Here is a 6,901-nt window from a genome sequence, read left to right as displayed (position 1 = left end):
GATCTAATACATTGCACTACGTAGATAGTGCAATGTATTAGAAAAATAATCTGACAGTTTGACCTTCAAGTCCCATAGTTGGACTAAAGAAATGTTTAAAGTGTTAAAATAAAAGTTTCAAGTAATAAAATAAAACACTATCGCCCTTTTTCTCTTATCAAGTCCTTTATTACTGTAAAAAATAAACAAACCATACATATTTGGTATCGCCGCGTCCGTAATGTCCTGAACTATAAAAATATTATGTTATTCATTCCACGCGGTGAATGGCGTAAAAAAAAACTTAAAAAACCTTAATGACAGAATTTCGGTTTTTTGGTCACTTTGCCTTACAAAAATTGGAATAAAAAGGGATCAAAAAGTCGCATGTATCCAAAAATAGTACGAATACTAGCTACAGCTTGTCCTGCAAAAAAAACAAGCCCTCATACAGCTCCGTCGACTAAAAAATGTAAAAGTTATTGTTCTCAGAACAAGGCGACAGAAAAAATACCTTATTTTTACAAAAGTAATCTTATTGTGCAAAAAGTTATAAAACTTAAAAAAGTGCTATAAATTTGGTATCGCCGTAATCGTACTGACCCGCAGATTAAGTTAACATGTAATTTATGACACGTGGTCAACGTTGTATAAAAAAAAAAAAATGCCAGAATTGCTGTTTTTTGGTCACCTTGCCTCCCAAAAAATAGGATAAAAAGTTGCATGTACCCCAAAATGGTACCAATAATAATTACAGCTCGTCTTGCAAAAAAACAGCCCCCATACCACTATGTCTATGAAAAAATAAATTCGTTAAGGCTCTAATATGTCAGGAAAGCAAAATATGCAGTTGTGCCGGCCCGAGAGGAACGTTTCTTCTCTTTCAAAAGGCAATTTATCAAAGCCCCAAAATTAGGGAACCAGGAAGGGGAGGGCCCAAACATTTCTGCTGGAAGCGAGGGTGCCCGTATTATAGCAGGACGACAGTTCCCACCAAAATTCCCCAAACTGTAAAGGTGCGGAGTGTGGACCAAAAGAGGATAAGAAAGGACATTTATCAGCGCGACACCGGCCTGTGCAGAGAGGATTGCTTCACAGCTTAACAACAATTTATGGATTATTTTGTTTTTTAAAACATTATTATACCACCTGACTATGCCCCTGATGTACTCTGCCCAGCTTACATATGCCCCCACATTATAAACTAAAATACCAGTAAAACTCCAAACAAAACTACTACAAAGCAAAATCAATGCTCCAAAAGCCAAAAGGCGCTACCTCTCTTCTGAACCCTACAGTGTGCCCAAACACCTGTTTACTTCCACATATATGGCATCGCCATACACGGGAGCACACTTTTAACAATTTTTGTGGTGTGTGTCTCCAGTGGCACAAGTTATGCATGGCATATTTGCCACTGAAATGGCATATCTAGGGAAAAATTAAAATTTTTACTTTGCACCATCCACATCACAATCATTTATGGAAAAGACCTCTAGGGTGAAAATGCTCACTGCACCCCTTAATAAATGCCTTGAAGGGTTTAGTTTCCAAAATGGGGTCACTTCTCAGGGGTTTCTTTTATTATTTCACATCAGAGCCTCTGCAATTGTGAACCAATACTGTGTATGTCGCCAAACGAGGCCTCAACATCGCATGGTACTCTTTCACTCCTGAGCCTGGTCGAATATCCATGCAAAAGATTATTGCCCCATGTAGGGTGGTTCTAAAACCGGGAAACACAGCATAATAATTAGAGAGCTGTCTTGTTATGGTGGCACAAACTGGGCACCACATATTGGTACATCTATGCAAAAAAATCCCATTTTCACTCTGCAACCTCGAGTGCACACTAATTTCTGCAAAACACCTGTCTGGTTAACATGCTCAGTACACCCCTAGATGAATACCTTGAGAGTGTAGTTTCCAAAATGGGGTCAATTCTGGGGTGTTTCCACTGCTTTGTTCCCACAGGGGCTTTGCAAATGCGACATAGCGACCATAAACCGATCCAGCAAAATCTGCACTCCAAAAGCCAAATGGCGCTCCTTCCCTTCTGATCCCTGTCGTGTGTCCAAACAGCAGTTTATGACCACAAATGGGGTATTGCCGTACGAGGGAGAAGTTGATTTACAAATGTTGGGGTTAGGGTTCCTTTATTCCTTTATTATTCCTTTATTTGTTCCTTTATTTGTGGAGAAAATGAAAAATTTTGAGCTAAAGCTATGTCTTATTGAAGAAAAAGGATTTTTTTTTTTTTTTCACTGCCCGTACTCTGGAGAAGTTGCTTTACAAATGTTGGAGGGCTTTTTCTCCTTTATTCCTTATGGAAATAATTTTTTTATAGCTGCAGTACGACAACATCTTATTGGAAAAAATAAAACTTTTCATTTTCACGTCCAAATTCTAATAAAACCTATGAAACAACTATGGGGTCAAATGCTCACTACACCCCTAGATGAATTCCTCAAGGGGTGTAGTTTCCTAAATGGAGTAACTTTTTGGGCATTTTCATGATTTTGGTCCCTCAGGGGCTTTGCAACATGGTTTTGGTCCCTCTGGGGCTTTGCAAATACAACATGGCCTCCGCAAACCATTCCTGCTAAATTTGAGCTTCAAATGGCGCTCCTTCCGTTCTAAGCCGTGCTGTGTGGTTTATGACCACATGTGGGGTACTGTTTTACTCAGGAGAAATTGCTTTACATATGTTGTGGTGCTTTTTCTCCTTTAATCCTTGAGAAAAAAAATAGCTAAACCTACATTTTCTTTGAAAAAATTTAGATTTTCATGGCCTGCTTCCAATAATTTCTGCAAAAAACCTGTTGGGTAAAAATGCTCACTATACCCCTAGATAATTTCCTTAAGGGGCGTAGTTTCCAAAATGGGGTCACTTGTAGGGGGTTTTCACTGTTTTGTCCCCTCAGTAGCAGTGCAAATGCGACTTGGCCTCCCCAAAAAATTCCTGCTAAATATGAGCTCCAAGAGCCAAATGGCGCTCTTTCCCTTCTAAGTCCTGCCGTGTGTACAAACAGCCATTTATGACCACATGTGGGGTATTGTTTTACTCAGGACAAATTGCTTTACAAATGTTGCAGTGCTTTTTCTCATTTAGTCCTTGTGGAAATGATAAAAAATTAGCTAAACCTATATTTTCTGTGAAAAAATTTAGATTTTAATTTTCACGGCCTACTTCAAGAGCAAATTTTTCCATTAATGTAAAGTCCAATGTGTCACAAGAAAACAATCTCCGAATTACTTCGATAGGTAAAAGCATTCCGAAGTTATTACCACATAAAGTGAAACATGTCAGATTTGAAAAATGAGGCTCTGTCAGGAAGGTCAAAAGTGGCAAAGTGCGAAGGGGTTAACAGATCATGATAATCTTGTTATTTTGTGTGAATATAGCTTACATGATACATCCAGAATGGGGTACTCTACAGTAATGTACGTGTACTTTCAACTTTGTCATATACTTACGAGTTAAATTGCAAGATTGATTTGTAGCCATATGGTAGCGGAAAAGTATCTCCTCCATCCAAGATAAAATTGCTGTAATCCCCTATTTAAGAAAAAATAATGAGATATCAGTCTCGTGATCCTTCAAGTCAACATTGTTTTATGTTTTATTGAGGGGGCTAATGTCAAGGCTATGTAAATATAGGTGCTCACTTGGGGAAATATTTTGCAATAAGACATCGATATACTGGTCCCGGTCAGGCCTGGTATGCTCATGGAAGAAGCCCAGCGCGTGCATGAATTCATGTGGTACCAGAGTGTATTTTATACAGGAAGGCATATCAAGGCTCAATATCTGTCTACCTCCAACCTTCCCAACATACGACCAACACCTGAAAAACATAACAGCATCAAGTACCATATTAGTACATGAACAGTCCACATTAAAGGGGGTTTCTGTTTTTTTTGTACATAAAGCTTAAAGAGACTTCTGGAAGATTACATTGATAGCCTATCCTTAGGTCAGGATATCAATGTGTGATGAGTGGAGGTCCATACCCTGGAAACCCCAATAATCAGCAGAAGAAGATGCTGCATCTCTACAGGCACAGCAGCACATCCATGCACATGATCAGTGGGGGGGGGGGGGGGGGTCCCTGGGTCAAATCCCCACTGATCACTCAATGGTTGCCTATATTAAGGATAGGCTATCAATGTATATTCCCATAAAATCCATTTATAATAAAAAGTTCTACAACTTTTTGAACATACATGGCATTTTATTTCCTCACCATTTCCAAGCTCTTATTTTGCTGTCAGTGAATGAAAACATACATTTAGAGATTAAAAACCTGTAAAGACCAGAACCTTTTCATACTGGGAGTTTACTACACTTATATCCAGTGTAGACAATACTCTCTGATCTACCTTGCTCCAATGTATCAGTGTAGGTAGCCTTGACTGTTAGGCTTACAGAGGATAGCTTAGATTACATACCACTGTAGCAAATTCCCAGCTGCGAGAAAGAAGAATTTTGCTATTCACTGACTGCAAAAAGCTTGAAAATAGTGAAGAATGGAAAATCAAAATTTTTTTGACATTTGCAAAACTAATAGAGTACTTATACTATCATTTAAGGGGTATTCCCAACATAAATGCTTGAGAGGTAAGGGTCCCAACTCTGGGGCCCTCACCCATCGAGAGATCTGTGAATCCATGACCCCAGTTCAGGACGACCACACTCCCCATAGAAGTGAATGGAGAGTTGGCTGCGCGCTGGGAGTTACAAAAAAAGCCAAGAGCGCTGTTGGGTGCCTCGGTAGCTGGACTCATGGCTATAATATTAAAGAGGTTATTTGTGATGAGACAACCCCTCTGATTTTCATTCTTCATGGATTCATTTTTGTGGACACTGTTATAGTTAAGCTTAAATGATAGATTTCCATACCCTCCTCCAGTCTCTATACTGATATAGTCTTGTTCATTGCTTCTATTGACAAACTGTACACAGGTCATAATCTCAAATTCCTTCATGAGCGTATCGAACATTGATATTTCGAAACTAGCTGGAAACAGAAGAACAGAGTTATGTTTTTAGGTTTAAAATATTGACAAACTTCATCTCTAGACACAAGTATCTCAGGTCAGATCTATAATAGGGATAACTTACAATAATCAGGGGACACGACAAACGGAACTATTACCATTCCATTTGCTGATTTTTTCCATTGGCACCCAGGACATACTTTGGCACTACGTGAGCGTTTAACGTCAATGTCACCACCCACAAGGAAGACAGCGATGTCTGCGATGAGAAAGGACAAATAGTTAGATCTATATTGACAGATTTTCACAATGATGAAAAAACACCCAAAAATTGCCCCAAAAAGTTTTGTTTATCAATACAATGCAGTAATTTCATTAGCAAATATTACACAAATCTCACCTTTGTTTGCTTCCTTAATTATTTCAAACATTGCTCTGCTGTCAGCGTAAGGATAAGGGGCAATTGCTAAAAAAAAGAAAGAAATTAAAATGTAATACCAAAGTAGCAGCACAAATGTTAGAACATTTTTACCCTTAGCAAAACACTGCGTTCACTAGAGTTCACTTATGACGATTTTTGGGGAGAATTTTGTTTACTTAAATTTCAGGAGATTCAAGTAACGCCTCTGCAAGAACATAATTTGAACAATGCAAATAGGGGCATCAATGTTGGATTAGAAATAAGAACCACCAGCACAATAATGATATTTCCCATCCTAGCCTCACAATTTCAGCAAAAACAATGCTCAAGATGCAATTGTTCTCTCACTGTACGGATAACATCTACCATGCAAGATCATTATAATTCACATAGGCAACAATTTTCGTGATACATAATAACCATCTGTAGAAACAAAAAAATCTGTCCCAAAAGCAGACTAGCCTCTATTGAACATGTTGAATACTGACAAAATAAAGTATGTTTTCCATTTGATAATACAGTGAGTACTCTTCTATGTGTTTTTAGAGTCAGGAAGAAGCAGAGAAAGCTTAAGATTTTTGTCATTTTTATACATTTGTATTGGCAGAGTTAGTACAAGTGAGGATGGAGCAACTTTAAAGTGGCAATTGGATAGGTGAACTGAATTACTAGTAACTGTTTTATTACTGACTATGGAAACCATAACAAAAAGCATGAGGGAAAGAAGGAAAATTAGCAGAGTTAATTGGGAGAAGAAAAATGGAAATAAGGTTAGATGGATAGATAGAATAATCTTAACTTACTTTTTCCAGCATCTTTTGTTTTCTATGAGAAAATAGAGACATGTTTATATTGGGAGAATGAGAAAAGTACTAAATACAGGTCTATCTACCTCTCCTTGTAAGATTCTTATGTCATTATGTCAATTGGTACTTGTGCTGTTATATCCGTTGTCTTATAACGACCATACTATCTGAATACAGTTATATAGTCTGAAACACTTCATATCTATTGATGCATATTATTGAATTACCTTCTGTACAGACTACTATCTAACGGATAGTTACATACATCATTTAAAGGACGCACATGCACTTTATTTACCTGCCTCTCACATAGTTGCATGGTCTGACTCCATTCACCAGCCAATGATCCCTGTTTTTACTGTGGTCTTTTTGGATTCTTTTTATATTGTGTTATCATTGTTAATAAAGTTTTTGTACATTTACTACTTCTCAGTTTCCCAGTGTCAATCCTTCTTTTTTGGTTTTCTCTCTCCTTGTAAGAGAAGGGTCCACCCACATATAGGCTGGATTTACATACACACAATGAAGAATAATATCATTATCCGGATAATTGGTACCGTATATTCACAGATATCTTGTTAGGATTAAATTAATTCTTAACCAAAAAATGTTGCTCCAATCTTGACATAAAAATAAATCCAGCACGCCGATTCTAATGAACTGGCCTGCACAAATGCAGGAATTAATCCGTGAC

The 6,901-nt window shown here is 37.8% G+C and overlaps 2 long non-coding RNA genes across 2 annotated transcripts; both read right to left on the bottom strand.

Moving 5' to 3' along the window:
• Positions 1-3,690: 3,690 nt before the first annotated feature.
• On the bottom strand, positions 3,691-5,190 carry LOC142759122 (uncharacterized). Its single transcript, XR_012883070.1, has 3 exons — positions 5,105-5,190; positions 4,883-5,000; positions 3,691-3,827 (listed from the first exon to the last, which is right to left on the bottom strand). It is a non-coding gene; the product is annotated as an uncharacterized LOC142759122 (long non-coding RNA).
• A 17-nt stretch (positions 5,191-5,207) lies between these two features.
• LOC142759123 (uncharacterized) lies at positions 5,208-6,229 on the bottom strand. Its single transcript, XR_012883071.1, has 3 exons — positions 6,205-6,229; positions 5,381-5,446; positions 5,208-5,239 (listed from the first exon to the last, which is right to left on the bottom strand). It is a non-coding gene; the product is annotated as an uncharacterized LOC142759123 (long non-coding RNA).
• Between the last annotated feature and the right edge of the window lie 672 nt (positions 6,230-6,901).

This window comes from Rhinoderma darwinii, chromosome 4, assembly GCF_050947455.1.
Source record: "Rhinoderma darwinii isolate aRhiDar2 chromosome 4, aRhiDar2.hap1, whole genome shotgun sequence".
Classification (NCBI taxonomy): Eukaryota; Metazoa; Chordata; class Amphibia; order Anura; family Rhinodermatidae; genus Rhinoderma; species Rhinoderma darwinii.
This window is presented reverse-complemented; position numbering and strand designations above follow the sequence as displayed.